Consider the following 21596-nt stretch of genomic DNA (forward strand, 5'->3'; position numbering starts at 1 on the left):
CAGAGAAAGCAATATTCCCTGTTGTGATTTACCCTGGAATGGGGCCACCACCAATCACATGAGATCACGTTTACTGGCATACACATTTCATTTAGTTTCCTGGGCCTAAAAGAGATCTGCATTGAAGCAAGTTTGTGTTTGGCTTCTGATGTAAAGCGTGGAAACCCAGCTTTTTCTAATAGTGTTCTCCTAAAAGTTGATTTGCCTGTCTGGGGTTAGCAGAAGGATGCCTAACTCTGTTCCTGAACCTCACTTTCCTGTTGTGAACACGGTTCCTGCCCTACATGACTTCTTATTACCAATTAGAGACCATCAAGAGTATGAGCTCATTTAAAATTTATATATGTAAGAAAGTCAACAACCTCCCTGAGATACTCATACTTTGAAGAAGCAGTCCTTAGAATAACAGCTTGCCTGAGCTTATACAGCTATTTATTATTGTTTCAAGTAGGTGGAAGTGGAAACTTTGATCTACTGGATCAATATCACAAGGAGTTCCAAGTGTATTTCCATCATTAGCAAAAACCTGCCTCTGTAAAAGAGCCATGGAACAACAACTAATGCCAAACAGATAAATGAAAAATGGTCAAATGATATAAAAATTCTTATGCTTGTCTTCCAGATCCAAATGTATATTGTAGAGCATCAGAACTGTGTGTGCTAGAAACCACTACTCTAAAGAGTCTCTTCCTCAACTTTCTCTGAGGAGAAAGTTCTTCACTTGGAGAGTTGTAAGCTGTTGGAATGTGCTGCCCAGGGAGGTGCTGGAGTCACCATCCCTGGAGGTGTTCAAGAGGGGACTGGATGTGGCACTTGGTGCCATGGTTTAGCCACGAGGTCTGTGGTGACAGGTTGGACTTGATGATCTTTGAGGTCTCTTCCAACCTTGGTGATTCTGTGATTCTGAGAAAATATCATCTAATAAGAATGAACTTCTTGGTTTGTGCACCTTGGGGAAGGTACAGAAAACCTCCTTTCTCCTACTATGTGTGCTGCTGAATTGCCCAGAATGGCCTTTTCTTGTTTTCATCCATAAACGGTTGGAGAAGAAAGTAAAGAATTTGTTTCTAATCTCTCTCTCTCTCTCTCTCTCTAGCCTAAACCTACCCTGACCTTTTTTTATTAACAGACACTGAAATCCATGTCAGTTTTAGTTTTGGGCACACTGGAAATGACTGCCCTCTCCATTGTAAAGTTATGTGCTAGTTCAGAGACATCAGTAACTAGAAATGCCCTTCCTTTGGCAATTGTAGAAAAAGTATCCCCTGCATCCTCTATGATATACAGCCCACTATACAGATAGTGGGCTGCATATCTCATGCCTATGGTTTTGTTTACAGTGCTGAAAGCAAACCCTAAGCTTCCTGTTTCTAGTTTTCTTTTGGTTGTCAGTTCATTTAGATATTGTATACTGCACTTTTATGTGAAAAATTCAATTATAGCTAGCTAGCTAATGGCCACTTAATCCAGCTGGTGCCTAAATGAATTCAGAACCTTGTGATCTGTCACAGCCAGTGTCAAAAGATGGCGAAGGCTTAAAGTAGCTTCTACTAGCATAGCCCTAAAAATGTCATACATGAGAGAGGAAAGCAAGATAAAAAAGGCTTTACCAAGTTTTCCTTCTCCTCTACTCATGATGGTTGAGAACAGTTATTCAAAGGGGATGCAACACATATCTTAATGTGAAGAGTGTTTAACCTTATGACTGTAGATGCATTACTTACAGGAATGAATTCTGCTTTAGCCAGGGACAATTAGAACATGAGAGAAGATGAAAGCTGTTAGCAGATGAAAGTGAATCTGTGTCTAATATTTCTTTATCAAAGCCTGAATCTAAAGAATTAAACTTCAGAGGGAATGTGTTATTAGGCAGAGAGGACATCTCAGAATCAGCTTTCCGTCAACCTTGGAAGCCAGTCATTCACTGAAAGATTAACCCTCCTAAGAAGGAAGTTGGGTCTTCTTTTACCATAAACTGAATTATTTTATCCTGAATCACAATCAGTGTTGCTCAGATTAGGTTATTTCATTCAAACAAAATGTTTTTTAAGTGTAAATTATCATTTCAGATCAGAAGCTCAGCCATGCCTAGGAAGTTGATCAGCTGGAATATGCAGCTATTTTACAAACTATAATCTATACTGTTGTCAAATCCTATTGTCATTTGGAACAGTTCAGTTGTCTTCTTCCTTTAATTCCCAACAGTTAACAGGATCAGCCCATAATTAAGAAGGTCTCTTGATCTGGTAGAAGATGCCACCTCTATCTAAACAAAATTGTCTGGCTTGTATCCCTTTAACAGGACAGCTCCAACCCAACCACTGTTTCCTATTATTTCAGTTCCTACCTGGAAGATGAATGGCCATTTTATTTCTGGGATGACTCCTCTAGCCCTGTTTTTAATGAGTTTGCTTTTCAGAGACTGGGTCTGAAACCAGTGATTTGTTAAAAAATATTCTATTTAATGTGTCTTATGGGGGAAAAAAAACAAGAACCCTTCCTTAGTGTGCTTACTGAAAGCAAAGGCAGTGAATGTTTAAGTTTAAGCTATCATAACATTTTACGATAATATCATCACCACCACAAGAGAATAGTGAAGAAATAAAACCATGGCTGCAGCAACTGGAAATTGTTTTGGAGAAAGCTGTTGAAAATGCAGAGGTGTTCATTTTTATTAGTCACAACATTCAGTTATTAAACAAAACTGTATGAGAAAAATTTGAGCTGAAAGGTAAATAATCGTCTTGTTGATATGAGACTTCCAGGCCACTTCCCCAGATTTCAGGTGGCTTATACTGTGGCTGGATTGTGAAACCCCTTAGTCACTCAGACGTTATAATACCCTACTGCAGATACCTTGCAACCATTCCTGCTTTATGTATAGTGATAGTGTACCAAATGGGAGGAGAACTGTGTTCCCCCCACTGTGACTGTTTTAGGCTGTGCCTTTAAGAAAGGGACAGTTGCTGGAACACTCTGGCTGAATGTTTTGGTGAAATAATGAAAACAAGACATTCTAAACTAATTTAATTGGTAGATTGGTAGAATGCAACTTTAAGTTTCAGTTCTGTTTGAATCTCAGTCAGTTCAGTCTGTCTGTCTTTTTCAGCCTGCCTGTTTCAGTCTCTCTCTGAGCAACAGCTGTGCGAGATGGAGTTGACCTTGAACTAACAGATAAGAAACTAATTCTTGCATACGCTTTGAGCTAACAGAATTTTCCTCCTTAATAATTAACTTTTCTCTCTCTCTAACCCTTTCTTGGGAAAAAAGGAAGGTAGGGGGAGGGAGGAGGTACAGGGTGGGGGACCCTCCTTGCTGGAGGAGGGAGTTTTGTTCTGTATTACATTCTTTGCTGTATATTTCTGTACATATTGTAAATACTGTATATTGTGCATACATTCATCTGCACTTCATCCTGCTTGTAAACATAGCTTATATTCATTTCTGCTTCTCCTACTGAGTTAGCCGTGGTTTCTTTGTGTATGGGGGAGAACTGAACTTTCTCTCACCACCACACTCCACCCTAAGTGTAGACCTGTTAATCTTCCCTCAGGATGCGTGCAATATATGAAAACAAATTAATTGTGTAATGAATCAATGAACAGAGCATTTAAATTTTACAGAAATTACTATTTTAGGGGGAAAAAAAATCTAATTAGGTTAATGAGAGTTTAAATCTTCATTGCAAATATGATATGCTCTGCAATTTAATTGTTAGTGAAACAAAATTTCCACAGACTAAGAAGCAGACAAACAAGATAAATGAGAAAATCTCACCTAAATGACAGGCATTTAACTCTAGAAAGGAATAAGTGTAGAAAACTAACAATAATGTAGAAAAATGCAGTACCACTTCACAGGCAAAATGCTTATTTTTGGTGGATTCATGTGAAACCTACAGGTTATGAAGGAGACTTTGTTTGTAGATGTAGATATACACACATACATACACAGTCAGAAGTTGAGTAAAGAAGGTCCAGCTTTATATTCCTCACTGCAGACTACAACACAACATTAAGCATTAAGTCTTCATGGGCTCAGTAAGATATTTCCAAACTGTGATTTTCTGGGGAAGCCTTCATTTCCCTTGTCTGGGCAGATGCCCCAGCTACACTTTGACCCTGAGCTGGGGTGAGATGTTGGTATGTGTCATCCTCTCCTTCTGCTCTGGAAGAAGGAAATCCAAGGTTTCTTTGGCTCTTGGCTGGGTCTGTGATCTGGATGACTGAAGGACTAGGTCTTGCATATGCTTCATAGACTATAATTTGCAGACATGATCCAGCACAGTATACACACACAACTGTCTTGAAGCTGTTAGAGAATATAGCTCCTTAGTATGGAGGTAGAGGAGGTATGACAATGACATGAAACAGGGCTCTAGCATTGCCTCAAAGCCCCAGAGATAAACTTTGGAAACCCCTGGGATTTACAGTTTTGAACCATTTAGTTTAAAATATATTGACATGATATTTAATGCAATATCCTGATTTTTTTACTATTTACCTTCTGCTGTTTGAGGCTTTTAAAATGCATATTCTCAAACTTAGTTCTTCAGCTACAAAAGATATTTTTCACTGTGAGGCTGGCAGAACACTGGAACAGGCTGCCCTGGTTGTGTTCCTGTGTGACCTGCTCTAGGTGATCCTGCTGTGGCAGGGAGGTTGGACTAGATGATCTTTCAAGGTCCTTTCCAATCCCTAACGTTCTGTGATTCTGTGATACGCCTTTTTCTCTCACTTGAGCCACCCTCATTGTTGCAAAGCAATGGAGTTTAGCATTCTCAGGGCAAGTGCCAAGTCTCTGAAACTCATGACAACCAGCAACTGTAGAAAACCTCTGCATGGGAGGTCAGGTGTGCAGTTTGCAATGTATGACAGATGGCCAGGAATATGTGCTGCTTTGCAAGCTCTGTATATGTTCTGTCATGTTTTAGGATTGTGTTTGTTGCTATTGACTCTCATTGTGTGTCTGTCACATGGATATGCAAAATATACGTTTTATCCATATTAGCTGTGGGGTTTTGTGGTGATAAAATACCTTGGAAAATGTCAGCTGCACTTCTAATTGGATGTCTCAGGCTGCACCAGGGGAGGTTCAGGCTGGATGTTAGGAAAAAGTTCTATACAGAGAGAGTGATTGCCCATTGGAATGGGCTGCCTGGGGAGGTGGTGGAGACACCATCATTGGAGGTGTTCAGGAGGAGACTTGATGGGGTGCTTGGTGCCATGGGTTAGTTGTTTGGGTGGTGTTGGATTGGTTGATGAGTTGGACGCGATGATCTTGAAGGTCTCTTCCAACCTGGTTTATTCTATGTATTCTATGTATTCTATGTATGTTAGTCTCATGACACAACTCAGGTGTGCTTGAGTCTGTGGTAGGTGCTTCTCTGTGAAGAGAGCAAATGCAAACCTGAGAATATGTACTGCCCTGCCTAGTCATTTCAGAACTCATAAGGTTCAGTGAGTGGATCATAAATGTTAGAATCTATTTTCATATTTTATCACCAATTATCTTCCACCCCCCCACACACTATGTCTCAATATATTGAGATCAAATCATTGCAGCTGCTGTCATGATCTCAAGGTACCAAATTGTCTTTTGGGCATATTTCATTGCTAAGCTAAGTTCAAAAACTCATTAGGATGCAAAAAAAGGATGAATGTGTAATGGTTTCATTCGAGAGCTGGGTAGAAATTTGACTGCAGTAAGCAAATAATTTCCAATGAATAATTGATTTCAATGTCACCTGTTCTGTTTATGAAATTTCCACTGGTCTATTGCAAATGCCACTGGTCTGTTAATTGTATCTGATCTGTGCATTTAAAAATGATTGGTCATTTCTTGAAGGTATAAGTGAGGACAGGCTGCTAATATGCACAGTTTTCTTTTATGTGATGACTGAGGTAACCAAACAGTTCTGTGAAAAGTTGAAATTCTGCAAATAAAATCTGCCACATGTATGTTTGGCAGATATTTTAGGGTTCTAGCTTCCAAGCCAGGAAAATGTGAATGGTTAAAACAGTGGTAATACTGCAATACTCCAGTGTTCTTGAGAAACTGTTCACAAGAGGGTCACAAACAGAAATGAAAAGGAATTTTGCATCTGGCTAGATTTGACTATAAGTTGTCTTTCTAGTTCTTGGTCAATGCTAATTTATACCTCAAGCCATCAAAATATTCCCTAGTGATTTTCTGTTAAAGACTGGAATGACAGAGGTGAGAAGAGAATATTATAATCTTTCTTTAATACACAAAACATTGTCCTTAAGTCACTCGTGCTCCAGAACGGGATTGCAGCCAGCTCTTTTAGCCTGGAGAAGAGGAGGCTTGGGGGAGACCTTATTGCTCTCTACAACTACCTGAAGGGAGGTTGTAGCCAGGAAGGGGTTGGTCTCTTCTCCCAGGCAACCAGCACCAGAACAAGAGGACACGGTCTCAAGCTGCACCAGGGGAAGTTTAGGCTCAAGGTGAGGAGAAAGTTCTTCACCGAGAGAGTTGTTAGCCATTGGAATGGGCTACCCAGGGAGGTGGTGGAGTCACCATCCCTGGAGATGTTCGAGAGGGAATTGGATGTGGCACTTGGTGCCATGGTTTAGTAGTCATGAGGACTACAGGTTGGACTTAATGATCTTTGAGGTGTTTTCCAACCTTATTGATTCTGTGATTCAAATGGATTCATAGGATAAGTAAGACTGAGTAAAAGGCCTTGCTACTTTGGGCACATTCAGCATCAGAAACTTCTCTAGTCCTTACTCTGTATTTGGTCACTCTCTGCCTGCAGCATGTACACAAAAGGACAATTTCTCCCATCAGGAAGAAATGGGGCCACAGTTGCCTCAGCAGTGTTGACTTCTTTGCTTGCATGCATTGCCAAAATCAGACAGATTTTCAGTGCTTATCAAGACTACTCAGGGTATCAGGACCCTTAATTAACACAGCAGCTGGTGCTGTGTGCTGCTGCTGCTGCCCTATTTGCCTTCTCAAAGATGTTAAGCCAAATCTTTAAATTAGTACTGACTCTTTTATTCCACTTTTCCTTTGACTTCCCATTTATGTGCATGTATCAAGCTGTTGACACTCTTTTCTTTCAACCTCCTCTAAAATACTTGAAAATGCAGGGGCTATGCAACTGCCTCATTCCTCAGCGAGTCTAACTGATCTTCATTTTGAACCAGCATAACTTCACTGATTTCAGTGTAACATGAGAGGAAAGGAAGTCTCCTTTATATCTTCCAGAAAATTGAAGAAAAGCTCTGTTCTTGTATTCAAAACAAATGCTGTGGGTGGAATAACATTTGCCAAGGAAAGTCCTGAATTTGGAACTCAGGCAGATCAACACTTGTTTTAAAGTTAATTGTACTGAATTCTAAGGCACTCAGAGTGACTGTGATTTTGGGGCCATGGGATGTAGAGGCAGCTGTCAAATGTTTGGATGCACATGCTAACTATAAATAATTCATGGGACTTCCAAGCCAGTTACTTAGGTGTTACAGCAGTTTGACTTTTCCCTGTGCTGCTTTACAGGCAGTGTTTTTGTTGCATTTAGCTGTTAGTTGAAAAGAAATGTTGATTGGCAGAGAGCATCTCTTTCTTTTCTCATTGTTAACGAGTTGTACAGAACGAGAAATGGCCTTTTATTGGCTAACAACCTACACTAATTCTAAAGCAAGCAGGGACAAGATGCATTAGCATGTTAATAGAACTTTGCACCCTAAGGTTCTGGTTTATCAGATATTAAGAACACATTAGCAATTCACAAACAGTGATGGACAGGATTCATTAGCATGCTAATGCTACCTGAAAATATGCAATTATTGTTGCATCAAGCATAAAATGGTATCAGTGAAAGAGTATTTGAGACATGAGCTTCTCGGTAGGCTTGCCCTGTAACTTTGCTTTGATAAAACACATTGCAGTGTTTTCAGAGATGATTGGTGATTTAAAGCATCTTACAACTGAAATATTGCAGTAAGACTCTTTCAAAGGGCCAAATTTTCAGAGATGCTCATGTTACCCTAGTGATTAGATCTTGGCACATAGTCTAGACACTAAGTGATTGGTATTGTGTACACATAATAAAGACGCACAATAGCAACACTTGAGGAACATCTTGAGGAACACCTGAGGAACACTTGAGGACCTTGAGGAACACCTGAGGAGGTGGTGGGGTCGCCGTCGCTGGGGGTGTTCAGGGCGAGGCTTGACAGGATGCTTGGTTCCATGGTTTAGTTGATTGGGTAGTGTTGGATGATAGGTTCGACACGATGATCTTGAAGGTCTCTTCCAACCTGGTTTATTCCATTCCATTCCATTCCATTCCATTCCATTCCATTCCATTCTATTCTATTCTATTCTAACATCACATATTGCTAGTCTCTACCTGGACACTGAGCCACTGACTGCAACTCTTTGAGTGTGACCATCCAGCCATTTCCTTATTTGCCAAGTGGTCTATCCACCATATCCATGTCTCTCCAATTTAGAGGGTGTCAAATCCCTTGCACAGCTCCAGGTAGGTGATGTTAGTTGCTCTTTCCTTATCCACCAACACTGTAACCCCTTCACTGAAGGCCACCAAATTTGTCAGGCATGATTTTGCCCTTAGTGAAGTTATGCTGGCTGTCACTAATCACATCCTTATTTCCTGTATGCGTAGTTTTCAGGAGGATCTGCTCCATGATCTTTCTAGGCACAAAATGGAGACTGCCCTGTAGTTCCCTGGATCTTCTTCCCCTTTTTAGAAATGAGGGTTATATTTTCCCTCTTCCAATCCAGTAATGCAATTGAACATGATATTGACAATGAACCAGGTTAGATATCAAGAGGGAATTGGACGTGGCACTTGGTGCCATGGTCTAGCGGGCATGAGGTCTTGGGTGACAGGTTAGACTTGGTGATCTTTGAGGTCTTTTCCAGCCTTGTTGATTCTATGATTCTATGATATCAATTTAGGCAATTCTTGATACCTTATAACAAGTCTCCATTTTTCAGCCACTATCTTAATGTTTTCAAATACAGACTTATTCTTGTCTTCTTACGCAACTCTCCACTCCTCCACCTCGTTCTACCCCTCCAAGTAAAGGCTCCTGGTATTTTCTGAAGATGCAACTTATTACATAGCACTTCATGTTTATAGAGTTAGGGACCATACTTCTTATCTTTTATCTGAGTGGTGCTTTCAGGTAGATGTCAGACTATGATCTTCCACCCCTCAGATTGTGCCTATCTGATATGATTGGGTCAGTGGGATTCATATAACAACATGGCAATGTCTCAAGGAGATTGCACCTCCCTAGGTAGCAGCTTCTAATATTTACCTACTCCATTAAATACTCAGAGAGAGAGAGCTGACTTGAGTCCAGGAGTACTATGGATTCATTGGAAAGAAACAATGACAACACTGTTTCTAGGATCTATGGATTTTTAGGATATGTTTTCACAGTTCTCTAGGATTATCAGTTTCATGTGTTCCAACTGAGCAATCCCTAGTGTTGAGTGGCATAGCACACTTGTAATTAGAGGGGATTTTGTAATGCCCTCCTTAATTTTCTTATGAGGTAAATCAAGCAGATTCATTATTGATTTTTTTCCCCCCAGTGAACTAAGAGAGCAATTTAGGTTGGTGGCAGAGGTGAATCTGCATATTCTAATGCATGTGAGGGTGGCTCATCTCTGGATGGCATCTCTGGATTTCAACCAGTGCAAAAGCACTACTGACAGAGGTAATTAATACATGTTTCCTGCTATATTTAGATCACCTGGCTGGGCTAGCATGGAGAAGTCATAAGGAAGGGTACAGGTGAGCATTTTATGTTATTTCTATATACAGATGGGAAAAAATATTGCTATCTCAAGATGTTATTTAATGTTGTACCTGTAGATCAGAAATCATTGTTCACCAGAGAAGAGGATACTTTATTTGGTCTTCCACAGCTACTTATAATCATAGAATATATCAGTGAAATTATTGCCCTTTGGTTTTATTCCAGCAGCACTATTGGTATTGCACCTGTACTTAGGAATCTCTTCTTGTGATTATTGAGTCTCTTCTTCATAAATTCCTAGCAATAAATTAATGTGAAATGAGTAGGAAAGTAAGACTCAGACAAAGGATAATATATTATATGTAATATACATAGTGTTATTTGAAACTTATTAAAATCACTTTTATGGTGAAATGCCCAGAATTTATAGCCAGAATAGGGGGGGCACTGTCATTCCACTTACCATAAAAAATCCTAGTAAGAGACTTTTTCTTCCCTCAAGAGGCACTAATAATCACACCTTACTCCTGCTCAACACATCTCGACCACAGATCTCAAAGCACTGTACAAAAAAAGTTGAAAAGTGATTTAAGAAAATAATTGGGAACAGGCTGCTGTTCCATGGGATTTAAATTTCCCTTTCCTTCTTTTGGTTTAAACTTCTGACATTTCTGCCATAAGAACAAAAGCTGATGGGAGATTCACAGCTCTGAATACTGCACGACTCAATGGTCAGGAGACTCGGTTAAGATGTAGTTCAGGGCTTACTCACATTTCTTCAGGCTTCGGTTCAAAGCAGAGCTCTGCACCTTGGTGTGAGCTCTTTTCAAATCATTCAGTGCTAAATGTAGTGAAACTCCTAGCTGAGAATAATTAATGTGATCAGTTTCGGTCTTTTCATTTTGTGCTTTGTAAATAGACCTTGGATTTCATCAGTTTGTTTACTACTCATTATTGATTGGATGTATCACAAGAACAAATTTCAATCTGTGTGAACAGTGTTTATTGGCTGCATCTACTAGCCAGTATTACTGCTCTCACTGATGCAAGGGATTGGTCAGTCTAGCTCTACAGCTTTGTTTTTTTTCTTCCTTGACTTGTTTTGTGGTCGAAATATGAGGCCAATTGCTGCCTTGGGGGAGGGAAAGGTAGTGGCTGGGGTGCTATAGTATTGGAATCAAGGAACTCTTGCTGCATACTAGGAACTGCTTGATGTAAAGCTGGATTAAGACTCTCCAGTCCACTGGTAACAAATGTGTACTGCCATTGATCATGAGGTGGGCTGATGTTCACAATTCCATTTGCTCCCTTTAGAACAGAGTAGAATAGAAATAACCAGGTTGGAAAAGAACTTCGAGATCATCAAGTCCAACCCATTACCCAACACTATCTAATCAACTAAACCATGGCACAAAGTGACCCATCCAGTCTCTTCCTAAACACCTCCAGTGCTGGTGACTCCACCACCTCCCTGGGCAGCCCATTCCAATGGTCAATCACTCTTTCTGTGAAGAATAACTTCTTAACATCCAGCCTAAACCTCCCCTGGCACAGCTTGAGACTGTGCCCTCTTGTTCTGGTGTTGCTTTCACACAGATGGACCCTAAGTGTAGGCTGAAACAGAATACTATGTGCTTGCAAACAGTGAATGAAGTCTTTGCTGAGTGAGAAAGGGAAGGGAAGGGATTGAAAGAATAAAGAAAGAAGGGGAAAGCAACAGAATAGGAAAAATATAAACGTGATGGAGGATAAATTAGCAGTTCCTTTCACTTTTCAATGTTCTCCTGTGCAATTCCTTTCTTTTCTTTCCTCTGTTATCCTGTACACTTGAACAAACACTTTTAAGCTGCATAGGTACATAGGTTTTGTTGTTCAGGACTTCCAGACTGAGTCTCTTAACACTTGAACAGTGAGATTTTATGCTCCTGTTGCATTCATGGGGCACCACCATAAATGATACCCAGTTCCTAATGTCTCATAAATAACCTAGGGAATAAAATGGAAGAGGAATTGTTCAGGTTTGCTTGGACAAACATACCAGTGTTACTCAGATTATTCTTCAGTTCTGTTTGAAGCCACTTTTCTTCTCTGTGTAAGTCAAAACTATGATTGCACAAGGCCAAACTAGATAACATTCAGTTGAAGTAATAGCAAACCAAACTAGATAATATTCAATCTCTGCTTTCCACAGCATTGCAAAACTGCATCAAGTATTTCATATTGGAAATTATGGAGGCAGATTTCTGGAAAAGATTGGCTGATTAGGTCTGTTTTGCAAGATTTACTGTCAACATTGAAGCAAACCTACAAGAAGAATGGGGAGAGACTGTTTACAAAGGCCTGGAGTGATAGGATGGCTTCAAACGGCAGAAGAGTAGATTTAAGTTGGATGTTAGGTACAAATTCTTTACCATGAGGGTAGTGTAACACTGGAACACTTTGCCCAGGGAGGTCACTGGGGCCCCATTCCTGGAGATATTGAAGATCAGACTCCACAGGGCTCTGGGCAATCTGATCTACTTGAGGATACTCCTGGTTACTGCAGAGAGGGTTGGACTAGATGACCTTTGGAGGTCCCTTCCAACCCAGACCATTTTGTGATCATTGTGCTGTCACATGAATATCCAGAGTAGCTTAAGTACTGTTGAGCTTACTTGTGCTAACGTTTTGCCTCCCACTAACAAGATGAATGAATTCACAGAGATTCGGCTGGTAGAGTATGAGTTGGAGTACACAGGCTACCCCAGAAATCAGTAATTGATCACATATGATTTGCTATGAAAAGTTCTTTTTCTTCTTCCTGTTGTGTTTTCTGACAATGTGTGATTTTTTCTCTTTAAGAGGAAGCAATTGTTACATTAGAGATGATGTGCTGGCTGATGTACCGTTGTGCCAAGCAGTAAATGATTAATATAAAGATAAAGGTTGTTCATGTAAGCAGAAAGGAGTTGTAGCTTTGATGGTAGCCTGTCTCTCAGTACCGCCTCCATGTGACATTTCTGGCTCAATTTTCTGTGTTACTCTGAGTCATCACTCACAATCCTTTCCTCTAACTGCTTTCAGTTGCAAAAGGCATCTTGGCTAAGGAAAATAACAGAATGTCAGAGGGAAAAATAATGAGTTATCATGAGAAACACTTGGAAAATGCCAGCCATTTGGAAGTATACTTTCTGAAGTCTTTGACGATTAAGCCCTCAGCTGCTATCAAATAGCTGTTAGTTTAGCCAGAGGTGGTCCTGTGTTCGAGAAAGAAAGTGTGCTTCCAAACCTCAGTAGGAAGTACTTCAGCCAGCACTGCAATTCATTTAAGTACACCCTTTGCAGTTTGGCAAATGTTCAGACATGCTAACGTGATGTTGGACTGGCTATATCCCGGGGGATGGCATTATTCAGTTTGAGGGAGAAAAAAGAATAAATGTAAAGAATGAGAATTTCCAATATTCACAAGTCTGATTCACCACAAGCAGGTAAATCTGAATCTCTCAGTTGTTCAGCAAAAGGGCTAATACACTAGAAAGATGAAGAGGCTATCATAAAGATACACGACATCATAATTATTTTGTGTATTTAAATGCACCTCGGCAGCAGAACTGTGGTAACTGGCAGTGTGTAGAAAGACCTTGAACCGATGTAGAATGGCATGCTCACAGCTGCTTTTCCACATTGAACAGAAAATTCATGGCTTTTGTAGGGTGGTTGTTGTCATTTAACCCCAGCTGGCAACTTCATCAAGCCTCTTGTTCATTTCCCTCCGGGGGATGAAGAGAGAATCTGACAGGTAGAAGTGAGAAAACTGGTGGGTTGACACAGAGTCTGCTTAACAGGTAAAGCAAAAGCTGCATGCACAAGCAAAGGAAAACAAGGAATTCACCCCCTACCTCCCAATGATAAGCAGGTGTTCAGCCACCTCCAGGAAAGCCAGGCTCCCTCACATGCATTGGTTACTTGGGAAGACAAACAATGTGCACTTGCAGTTCTTCCTGGGCTGCATCAAAAGAAGGCTGGTGAGCAGATTGATAAGACTTCAGCTCTGGTAAGGCTTCGTCTGGATTACCGCATCCAGCTCTGGAGACTTCAACACAAGAAGGACATGTACCATATGGAGCAGGTCTAGAGGAAGGCCATGAAGGTGACTGGGAGGCTGGAATATTTCTTCTTTGAGGAGAGGCTGAGGGAGCTGGGGTTGTTCAGCCTGGAAGAGAGAAGGCTCCATGTAGACCTAATCGAGACCTTCCAGTACCTGGAGGGGACCTACAAGAGGGATGGAGAGGGACTATTTACAGAGGGCTGTAGTGATAAACAGGGGGCAATGGTTTGAAATTAGAGAAGGGTAGATTTAGATTGGATGTTAGGAATTTATTCTTTACCACGAGGATGGTGGAAGACCGAAACTGGTTGCCCAGGGAGGTAGTTCAGGCCCCATCCCTGGAGATAATCAAAGTCAGGCTTGACAAGGCTCTGAGCAGCCTGGTCTGATGGAAGATGTTCCTGCTCACTGCATGGCAGCTGGATGAGATGACCTTTGGTGGTGCCTTCCAACCCAAACCACTCTATGATTCTATGATTCTTGGATAATATTCCAGCTACTGTTTTCCTACTGAGAAATCAACTGGCATGCTTTCTACTTTGTTTACCTGCAGCTATTGCAAGGCTGGCTAGGTTTGTCTTAATTTTATAGCTGTGTCTTTGCCACAAAGAATTTTGTTCCTCTAAAGAAATAAGGTTCTGAATGAGTATAGCACAACAACAGGTTTGTGCTCACCAGTCTGAAAATCAACAGGCTGAATCATACACATAAATACGTAGCCAAAATTGCATTGCTGTCCAACACATGCATAACATTAACAAGATGGCATTTGTTTGCTTTCAATAACATAACCATGGGTTTGCTCTCATTTGAGCTGCAGAGGGAATGAAGCTCCTGAAAGGGTGTTTGAAAATAGCCTGAAGTGCTCACATATCAATGATTTTTTCAATGGGAATCTGGTAATTCCCTCCTGTAAATTCTAATCCCAACGTCCTGCCTTTTCCTACAGCTAGACAATCTCTCTAGCTATAGTGAGATCCCAAAGCAGGGGACTAAGGTCTTATTTGGATACACTCCTAGTAATAAGAAAATGGTGTTCTCATGAAACAGAGCCTAATGTTCATAAAAACCTATGAAGACAGCTCATTCTTCAGTGTTATTCTCTCTTTTGTTCCAAAACAAGACATAGACTTAAGAAGAATTATTAAATCAACTAGAATTTGATGCAACATACAGGCTGGGATCTAATTCAACCTAGAATTTGAGTAACTCATTGCCAGCTTGGTCCATTCCTTATTAGTATAGGGTTTGAGAAAAATAGGGTTTGCCACCAATTTACATATGCTTGTGTTATTACAGCATGTCAAAATAAGGAAGACCTCAGTAGACCTCATTTTATATTTCTTGTGACACTCACGGGCTCTTTGCCAACAAAAACATGACTCAAAGGTGTGAGTTCATTACTATTTTTAAGAGCCCTGCCAGATTTTGGGTTTGCCCTATTTGATTTCCTTCCTTTCCCACCATCCTACTCTGCTGCTATGACCTTTAAAACAAGAGGGGGAACTGACAGACTCGCTAGTTACAGAGGAGAAAGTAATTAAGATGCTCACCTGCAGCACTGTCAAATGCAGTGATAACAAACTGAGAGGGAAAACTACAGAGAAAAAAAAACACATTTTCCCTCCTTTGATCTTTCCCCATCATAGTTCTTCTGGGATATATACTCTTACTAAAGATTCTTGCATAAAAAGATCTTTTTAGCATTTTATATCCATTATAAATGGCATGTTATGTAATAAATTCTCAAAACAGAAGGGAAATAACAAAGTTCTGAATAGTTTTGATGCATTGCCAAGAAGAATCTGCAGTGCCTCTTAACGTATTCACTTTAGGGAGAGTGTTTGATAAAGTATTCAGTGCATTGTACTGTCCTGCCATGCATTTAAAATGTCTGCCAAACCTATTTAAATAATCAAGTACCTGTGCAATTAACAATAGCTGCTACATTATGCATGATTCTTGGTTACTAATAGTAAGAAACAACTGCAATGTTCCATTAGTGATTTTCAATTTGCTGCTAAGTTTTCTGCCCGTGATTGATGCTGCTTGAGTTAGTCTACAAAGCTGTGAAAGCAAAAATGCTGTGCCTTCCATCTCAGAGAAAACCCTTCCCCAAGGAAAAGAACTTTTCCTTCACAATTAGAACGCAAGTGAGATCAGAGAGACTCAGCAGACATTCCCCACCATGTTTTATGATGAAAAGTTGTTTCCTGGCTGCCCAAAAGGCAGTGATGTTCAGCCAGTTCTAGCTGGAACACAGGAACTTGCTCTGCATGACATGAAATGGTCAGGAGGAAGCTGACTGCACTTATGGCTCATCTTGATGGGAACAGCTTCAGTCTGGACTACAGGATTCTACCACTTAATGTGAGAAAGCATTTCACTCAACATGCACAGTGCTGCATGCCAATGTGTGAGGAACCACACTGGAAGAAAATGGCAGGCAGAGTTGGAAGTTTAGATTGTGCCCAAGGGCACTTCCGTTGGATGTGTGAATATGGCAACAGAAGGTTTATGTATAGCAGGTGGGGAGTTCAGCTCATGATGGTTTCATTGCTGGTATCCTAGAGTATCTGTGTGGCTTCATCACATCCCAGTCTCTCAGGCTGTGTTCAATGTGCCTCTGCAAAACACCATGAAACCCAACTGTGCTCCGAACAAAGTCCTGATGCAACAACAACTCTGAGTGTGTGCCTGGACACCATGCTAGCCTGGGCTGCGGCACCTGCCTAAAGCATGGCTGCTTAACATAAACTGAGGAGACCTATGGGGGCATGTATTGATAAAGCCTCTCCAGAAATCCCTAAATGCCACCCTCACAAGACTTGCAACACAGTTTTTGCAGCTGTATTTATTCCTGGAACTTGTAGAAACGGAGGACTCCATCCAGGCATGTCCTAATAACAGGGACAGCTGGGGATCCCTGTCTGGGTTCTGCTCACAGGGCTGGGCTGTTCTCTAGATGTGAGATAGCATATGGTCAAGCATGCTGCCAGAAGTGTCAAGGAGGAGAAAAGGATGGAGAACACAGAGAGGGAAGAACAACCTCAGCAAAAATGTGTATTAAAATGTTAGCTAGAATAGGTTGTTCTCAAAATGGTCATTGAACAAGCCTGGTCCACCTTGGGAAACTGGTTTATTATTGATTGCTTCTGAAGCAGTATCTTTGTCAGCAATTGAACATCAAGTCTCTTGGGTTTATCCTCGAGCCAAAGGTTTCTTGTTTGTCTCTAAGAACCTTGTTAACATGTAAGCAAATCTGACAAAGCTAAATTTAGTGTGCTGGTGGTCTGTGAGATTTTACTAACAGTTGTGGCTGACAATTTCTTCTGAGTCACTGATGCTTTAAATTAGGTTTTAATTCTGTGTGCAAATTCTTTTGCACAACCACATTTTCCTTTGATGCCAGCTCTGTTGCTGTGGCACTTGGCAACATGGAACCAAGACATCCGTTAACTTTTCATGCCCAGGAAATGAGTGTTGGGATGCAGAGTACAGAATTCCTCAGGCCCGAAATCCTCACAGCATGAGTCAAAGGCTGCAGCTACATGTAAGCCACCAGGAATGAGAACCTGATTTCTCAGGAACAAGTCTTAGTCTAAGATCATAAGTGGCAAGCTGCTAAAGCCATTAGGCAGTAAGGCAGCTACTGAGAGAGTAGCCTGGAACCATTTCTGTGTTATTACAGAAACGTTACTAGTACATTGCTTCCATCTACACACAAAACTACAACATCTGGCTCAGTTATTTCATGTATTTTGTAATACAGTGGAGCATTAAGGCATATGGTAGCAAAACACCAAATTGTTCTCCCCATTTCCTTCTTTTGCCAGGCATTCAGTGTAATTTGCAATGTGTTGTGTAGATCCACAGAAGGAATGCATTTTCCTCTGTGGTTTCCTCTGTCTTTCTTTGCTCAGTGCTGTATTTTTACATACCAGACTTTAAACCCTATACAAAATGATTGCACAGCTTGAACAGTGCTTGCTGTACCCTGGTTTATCATTTTCTATTTCTGCTGTGGGGGGCTTAGTTATGGTCTCCTTGTATTGGCAGATCTTACTCAAGCTGCAAGTGCTCTTAAGCACAAGTCCATTGTATAGTGATTTTCAAGGACCTGATCTTTAATAATTTAATTTGCCATTCTTTTAAACCTAAATATGACTCTTATCTACTTTAAAGCAGCGTTGTATTGTCTGGCTGTTACCTGATTTCTGTGTACACTGGCAAAATTTATGGTGTTTGGCTGTATTATTGGGCAGAAAATGTCCTTTAATGTCAGAAGTGCAGCTCCTCACTTATCTTCAGCAAATGTGAAGAAAATGCACAGAAAATGCATTCTGATGTGGAAATTACAAACAAGAGGAATAATTTTTCCTCTGCAGCCTTTTTTGGCTTTGCAAGTACAGACTTGAAGCAATCTCATCCCAGTGTTTTAAAGGAAGCACAAGTTTGCTTGGGTTTCACAGACCAGTGTAGGAGAAAGTTCAGGCTCATCACTATTTTATTGGTCAGTTCAGTGGAAAGAGTTGAGCAGAATTGAAAGGAGTTTGTTGCACAGATTTGGACTCTTCAACTGGCCTGCCAAAGCTGTCACTGGAAACACACCCCAAAACAGCAGACAGCAATACTAGCAGGCATGCAATATGAGAAAAATGCCACCTCCTCTGTATAATTCCTAAAGGTGATGCTGGGAAGCTGAGTACAATGCAGAGGCTAAACAATAAGGCAAACACTGGTGAGGGCAAGAGCTGAGTCTGGGTTTGGCAGGGTGGCCAAATGGTCCTGTTCAGCTGTGAGCTCTTTGGAGACACAGCATAGGAGCCTTCTGGCCAGAGTTGTTCTTGTAAGGTTTCTGTGGAGAGAGTTGTGATGCTACCGTCCAGGATATTGATGCTAGGGTGGCATTTTTCATGCTCAAGAGCTGCAGAATGGACATAGTGCTCTGGGAACCACTGACTACTGCTGAGAGCAACAGAGAATCTGGCAACTTAGAGCTGCTGCATCTGGAAGATCCTGAATCTCAGGCAGTGGTGAGGCAGACCCTGCTCTACTTATTTCTTGAAACATGATTCTAAAAGTCTGAGGCACTGGTTGCCACTACACTTTGAGATACCTCACATAACTGAATTTGCTCCTGCAAAAAGAAAGATGAGACAAGGATAAATGAGTTAAGACATGGATGTGTTAGGTTCAAGCTGAGGGGAGAAAAACACAAGAGCACATTCTTGGAGGTGGGGTCATGGAAAGCACTACATGTGTAACTACGGAAAGATGACCTTCACAGTCTGATATAATGGCCTAAGCAGAAGTCTTATAGGATGGTGTCTCTTACAACATGGAGTTGTACTGCAAGAATATTCCTCACCCTCAGATAAAATATGCAGTAGGTCTGGTTCTACTTTATGCAGTCATCTTTATGGATGGGTGGCTGTGAGTATCCAAAAGCAAGAAATAACAATGCTAATACAACATATGATCTCAGGGATCTCAGGGGGTGGAGAGATTATTAATGATCCATATACGTGTACACAGATGTATATTTTCCCTGATCATTCATTATGGTTTGAAGCAACAATTAGAGACCCAAAGGGTCTCCAGGAAAAAGGCAAGTGGCTACTGCCCCTGCAGGAATCTACTGCACATAATACTGCAGCACAAGCACAGCAAGTGGACAAGAGCAAGAGCAATGGTTCTGGTCACGAGTACATCTGGCCTTGCTGCTCACCTGCAGATCAAATGTGTATGCAATATGTGCTGTACATCTGGAGCACAACAAACTCAGGAGATGCACTGACTGATGATGACTTGCCCTCACAGTAGATGCCTTGTGTTCAGAAAGCACTGAAGGTGCACTGGAGGTCTATTCTGAGTACATTGCTCATCAGCTTGCCATGCCTGCAGTGTACAGGACGGTCCAGACTCACATCACAAGCCATACAAAGTGTCTGGAGCCCCCAATACAGGAACAACATGGACCTAATGGAGCCAGAGGAGGGCCAAGAAAATGATCAGGGGGCTGGAGCACCTCTGCTACAAAGACAGACTGAGGGAGCTGGGGTTGTTCAGCCTGGAGAAGAGGAGGCTCTACAGAGACCTAATAGCAACCTTCCAGTATCTGAAGGGGGCCTACAAGAAGGATGGAGAGAGACTATTTACAAAGACCTGTAGTGACAGGACAAGGGCCAATGGCTTCAAACTAGAGAAGAGTAGATTTAAAACAGATGTTAGGAGCAAGTTCTTTACCAGGAGGGTATTGGAACACTGGAATAGGTTGCCCAGGGAGGTATCTGAGGTCCCATCCCTGGAGATATTCAAGGTGAGGCTTGACAGGGCTCTGGGCAACCTGATCTAGTTGGGTAACCCTGCTTGCTGCAGAGGGGGTTGGACCAGATGACCTTTGGAGGTCCCTTCCAACTCAGAACATTCTATGATCCTGTGTGTCTGTCGGACTTCTTCTGGACTGTGGGACTGAGACACTGAAGTTCAGCTCCTTCTGCTGTCTTTCTGCACTAACCTAGTACAATGCCCCCCTGGCTACAACTCTGGTTTTCTGTATGCAAATTCTTTTAGGAATTTTAATTTGCTTAAAAGTGATGTACTTCAGGAAAGCAAATATACTTTCACACTTGAAAATGTAATCAGTGTATAATAGATCAGAAAGCTTGGCAAAGTGGTTTGTTTAGTTGAGGCTAACAGATCCTTCCTGTGCTGGTGTGTCTTATCATCCTCACAACTCTTGTGACATCAGCTTAAACACAGAGAGTGCTGTGCTAGTAAGAGGGGTCAGTCCATTCCATGTACTCACTATCCCACATTCCTCTTATGAAACAGGTAAGGAGGAACTGCTCAATGAAATAAAGAGCTGTTCAAAATGTCATTTTAAGGGAAGATACTGAAAGCCTTTATGATGAAAAGATCAGCAGAAGACAATTTTCAAAGCATGTTGTGTAAGAGGGAGTCTGCCTGGCAGACAGAGCGTCACCAGATTTTTTCCTGAAGTAAAATCACAAAAACAGCCTAAAAACTCTGCAAAAAAATATTTAATCACGTTGGAGTATTCTGGTTTATCTTGCAGAAAATAATTTATAGGTTAGATGATAAATTACTATAAAGCCAGGCAGCGCTTTATACTGCATCCCTGCTGCTGGGTAGTGATGTTGCTTAGCAACACTTGAATGTGACGCATCCTCCTGAATTGGCTTGTGTGGAGTGTCAGTGCAGGTTATAATGTGCAGCTAGGGAAGACACATACTGGGCTCATGAGCCATCCCTTAGCTCTTCCCTTGAAATCTCATTTTCTGTTTAAATAGGTATTTTGATTTCTTGCTTTATTTAGCTACTTATCCATGCTAGATACACCTGCATCTCATATACATGAGGAATTCCTAGAGCAGAACACATGAAGTGAAGTTTTGAAGCTGCAGAGGAAATAGTCTGTATTTTCCCTTCTCTGCTTATTCACACAGAATCACCAAGGTTGGAAGAGACCTCAAAGATCATCAAGTCTAACCTGTCACCACAGACCTCATAACTAAACTATGGCACCAAGTGTCACGTCCAGTCCCCTCTTGAACACCTCCAGGGATGGTGACTCCACCACCTGCCTGGGCAGCCCATTCCAAGGGCTATATTCCATCTACATCACACATTTATTGGTTGGTCTAATGGGATCAAACTTCACACTTTTAAGGTTCTTGTTTGTTAGGCATATTATATTATCTTACACCACCTTGTTCCCC

Source organism: Dryobates pubescens, chromosome 5 (assembly GCF_014839835.1).
Source record: "Dryobates pubescens isolate bDryPub1 chromosome 5, bDryPub1.pri, whole genome shotgun sequence".
Lineage (NCBI taxonomy): Eukaryota > Metazoa > Chordata > Aves > Piciformes > Picidae > Dryobates > Dryobates pubescens.